Below are 5,367 nucleotides of genomic sequence, written 5' to 3' on the forward strand. Positions count from 1 at the left end.
TTCATGATGAAACAATCCAAGACATGAGGACCTTTATCTCTTTATAACTGATGAGAAAACTCATGAGACATGAGGACCTTTATCTCTTTATAACTGATGAGAGAACTCATGAGACATGAGGACCTTTATCTCTTTATAACTGATGAGAAAACTCATGAGACATGAGGCTCTTTATCTCTTTATAACTGATGAGAAAACTCATGAGACATGAGGACCTTTATCTCTTTATAACTGATGAGAGAACTCATGAGGCTCTTTATCTCTTTATAACTGATGAGAAAACTCATGAGACATGAGGCTCTTTATCTCTTTATAACTGATGAGAGAACTCATGAGGCTCTTTATCTCTTTATAACTGATGAGAGAACTCATGAGGCTCTTTATCTCTTTATAACTGATGAGAGAACTCATGAGGCTCTTTATCTCTTTATAACTGATGAGAGAACTCATGAGGGCCTTTATCTCAGTTTATTTTATATAGCCCAAAATCACAAAGGCAGGAGGCAGGAGGTAGGAGGCAAGAGCCAGCACCGGCTCCAGACAGTAATCCATGGAAACTTAAGGCGAGAAAGCACAGAGCCTCCTGGGCTCTGTTCCTCGTACCTGGTTACTGAGTTAGCGGCTAATAGTCAGGATAAGATGACGTAGGTCAGGCTTTCTCGGTTTCTCGAAGCAAACTTAGATAAATCACCATAGCAACACATCCAAAAATTTAAACCTGCTCCCGGGCAGGTTTACTGAAATTCACTGGAAAAGCTGAACACTCCCACGGACAAAAAAGGCAGCTTCTTCCTCATTGATGAAGGAGCGATATTAGTTATATTAGTTTTATAGGGAGAGAGTTCTTCCAGATCTCCAGGATCCATCCTTTACATCATCATGACTTCCTGTACGCGGCGATATAGATTTTGCCGGCAAGAAATAATTATTTAGAGAGCTTCTCGAGCCGCGGACATTGATCACCACAGGCGCAGCTGATCGTCTCAGACACAGACTATCAGCCGCTGCTCTTAAGTTCATTTAGCTCTTAAGAAACTTATGGATGTGTTGAAAGCATCATAATTATTTGACAGTGTTATTAGTACACCATGCATATCATTATTGTAGAACATGATTAAGGTGATCGTGATGAGAATACAGAGAATCACACACAATTTATTTTCACTGCTTCAATTGATTGAATTTCTGATTATGAATAATACATACATACTGATCCGCCCATACACATATTCAAACTCATATACACATATATAGTACATGATTCATACGTGCATACAGTACATATATCCTCATAAGTATATATTTATTCGTAAATATAATCTGGTTGATTTGGGTGATGAAGCACTTCAAATTAGCCGATACATTTTCTCAGCACTGACGCATTTAACTTGATATATATATATATATATATATATATATATATATATATATATATATATATATATATATATATTTAACTCTGATATATTTAGACGCTTATGTCTCTCAGAGGGGGCGGAGTTAAAGTTGCGTTCACGGCAACAATGTTGCAAAAACGTTGGAATATTCTCAACGCGTTTGCTGTGAATGACTACGGTATTAACTTCCTCATATGCCTTCATGATCATCTCCTGCTTCTCAGTAGAGAAATAAAAAGAGGTTCCTCTGAGTTTATTGTCCATTGTACTGTTAGAACATGGTGGTGTCAGTGCTCCATTATTATCCTTCTGAAGAGGAGCGGCGCATTTATCCAGATGACTGACGTCTGGCTAGAATTAACGAGACGTTTCAGCGCGGATCAGCCGTGAAGAAACCCAGATAGCCTGATGTCAATCATCTTGCTAATTTAAGATGGAGATTAGGACATTTGCTTGACTTTGTTTAGCCAGGTACGAGAAATAGGGCCCTGGAAGAAGTAGAGTTGCATTAAAGAGACAAGGAAAAAATAACGTCAGTTTTGTCCGAGTTCAGCAGCAGGAAGTTGCAGGTCATCCAGGCTTTGATGTCTTTAAGACACGCTTAAAGTTTAGCGACCTGGTGGGTTTCATCTGGCTTGATCCACAGATATAGTTGAGTATCATCGGCATAACAGTGGAAGTTTATGGAGTGTTTTCTGATAATATTGCCTAAAGGAAGCATATATAAGGTGAATTAAAGCACAGAACCTTGTGGAACTCCATGACGAACGTTGGTGGTAATCGAGGCCTCATCGTTTACAAATACAAACTGAGATCATCAGATAAATACGACTTAAACCAGCTTAGTGCTGTATTTTAATTTATATTTAATTTAAAAACTGAAGGATTATTGGCTCAAAATACATAACCAAAATACATAACCTCTAAAAATTTTCTCAGGATTTTATTATATTATCCGATTGTTGTGAACACACAGACACACACACGCACACACACACACACACACACACACACACGCACACACACACACACACACACACACACACACACACACACACACACACACACACACGCCCCGTGATGACTCGCCTCATGATTTAGGTGACAGATTGCTGATTGATGACTCGGCGTTCTGGAGGTTCATTGGCTCCGTTCCTCTTTAACCACAGAGCACAACAACATCCTGCTGAGTGTGTGTGTGTGTATTTGTGTGTATGTGTGTGTGTGTGTATGTGTGTGTGTGTGTGTATGTGTGAGTGTGTGTGTGTGTGTGTGAGTGTGTGTGTGTGTGTGTGTGTGTTCATTGATTAAATAGTATGTAAAATAAAGGCCTGTAAGCTGTTTTAGAATACAGAATTTCATAAGATACTACTATATTACCTGTAGCTCGGCTAGCAGTTTCCACCCGCTTCTAGTCTTTGTGCTAAGCTAAGCTAGGCTATAAATCCATATATAAATATATATATAAACACATCGATGTTTCAATATAGAGCTCTGGTGCGATGAGAGGGTGAGAGGCGGTCCCTGGTCTGGGTTGAGCTCACATCACATTGTGAGTTCTTGAGGGTCCTGGTCTGGGTTGAGCTCACATCACGTTGTGAGTTCTGGTCCCAGAGGAGTCTGTTGTTGACACAGTGTTGAGTTCAATGTTTACACTGAATGTGGGATGTTTACACTGAATGTGGGAGACAATAGCACTGAGAAGATTATACTGTGTGTTCTGACCTGGTCTACTAAAGGACGGTCTCTGCTGACGCTCAGCTCTTTTTCTGTTTACACATTCAATGAAAACACTCTGATTATTTAAAATGATCAGCCAGCGGTTTGAGATCTTTCTAGAGAAAAGCTGAATGTGGTGAAAGCCTTTTGTTGTTGGTGTAAATATGTTGTTACGTTATTTATTGTCATAAACAATTACTCAAGTTGAGACCCGTTGAGACCCGTTGAGACCCGTTGAGACCAGTTGAGACCCGTTGAGACCCGTTGAGACCAGTTGAGACCCGTTGAGACCTGTTGAGACCAGTTGAGACTAGTTGAGACCCGTTGAGACCAGTTGAGACCAGTTGAGACCTGTTGAGACCAGTTGAGACCCGTTGAGACCCGTTGAGACCAGTTGAGACCAGTTGAGACCTGTTGAGACCAGTTGAGACCAGTTGAGACCCGTTGAGACCAGTTGAGACCAGTTGAGACCTCAAGCTCCAAACCATCATCAGGCTGAAGAGAAGACATCTAAAGGTTACAAGTTACAAGTACTATTACTAGCATGTTACTCATACTAGTACTAGCCTGTTACTAGTACTATCTGAGTCAGTGAGCAACACAAGAAACACTTCCTGAAAGACGGGAATGTAAGCGTCCGGCATCACGATGACAACATGATGACACCACGATGACACCATGAAGACACCACGATGACACCATGAAGACACCATGATGACACCATGAAGTCACCATGAAGACACCATGAAGACATCACGATGACACCACGATGACACCATGAAGACACCATGATGACACCATGAAGACATCACGATGACACCGCGATGACACCATGAAGACACCACGATGACACCATGAAGACACCACGATGACACCATGAAGACACCATGATGACACCATAAAGTCACCACGAAGACACCATGAAGACATCACGATGACACCATGAAGACATCTTGATGACACCATGAAGACATCACGATGACACCGCGATGACACCATGAAGACACCACGATGACACCATGAAGACACCACGATGACACCATGAAGACACCATGATGACACCATAAAGTCACCACGAAGACACCATGAAGACATCACGATGACACCACGATGACACCATGAAGACACCACGATGACACCATGATGACACCGTGAAGTCACCATGAAGACACCATGAAGACATCACGATGACACCACGATGACACCACGAAGACACCATGAAGACATCACGATGACACCATGAAGACACCCCAATGACACCATGAAGACACCACGATGACACCATGATGACACCGTGAAGTCACCATGAAGACACCATGAAGACATCACGGTGACACCACGATGACACCACAAAGACACCATGAAGACATCACGATGACACCATGAAGACATCACGATGACACCATGAAGACACCACGATGACACCATGAAGACACCACGAAGACACCATGAAGACATCACGATGACACCATGAAGACATCTTGATGACACCATGAAGACACCACGATGACACCATGAAGACACCATGAAGACACCATGAAGACATCTTGATGACACCATGAAGACACCATGATGACACCATGAAGACACCATGAAGACACCATGAAGACATCACGATGACACCATGAAGACATCACGATGACACCATGAAGACACCACGATGACACCATGAAGACATCACGATGACACCATGAAGACACCATGCAACATGTGGAACGTTCTCTCCTCGTTCCCATGCAACATGTGGAACGTTCTCTCCTCCTCGTTCTCATGCAACATGTGGAACGTTCTCTCCTCGTTCCCATGCAACATGTGGAACGTTCTCTCCTCCTCGTTCTCATGCAACATGTGGAACGTTCTCTCCTCGTTCCCATGCAACATGTGGAACGTTCTCTCCTCGTTCCCATGCAACATGTGGAACGTTCTCTCCTCGTTCTCATGCAACAAGTGGAACGTTCTCTCCTCGTTCTCATGCAACATGTGGAACATTCTCTCCTCCTCGTTCCCATGCAACAAGTGGAACGTTCTCTCCTCGTTCTCATGCAACATGTGGAACGTTCTCTCCTCGTTCTCATGCAACATGTGGAACGTTCTCTCCTCGTTCCCATGCAACAAGTGAAACGTTCTCTCCTCGTTCCCATGCAACATGTGGAACGTTCTCTCCTCGTTCCCATGCAACATGTGGAACGTTCTCTCCTCGTTCCCATGCAACATGTGGAACGTTCTCTCCTCGTTCCCATGCAACATGTGG

Source organism: Taurulus bubalis (assembly GCF_910589615.1).
Source record: "Taurulus bubalis genome assembly, chromosome: 15".
Lineage (NCBI taxonomy): Eukaryota > Metazoa > Chordata > Actinopteri > Perciformes > Cottidae > Taurulus > Taurulus bubalis.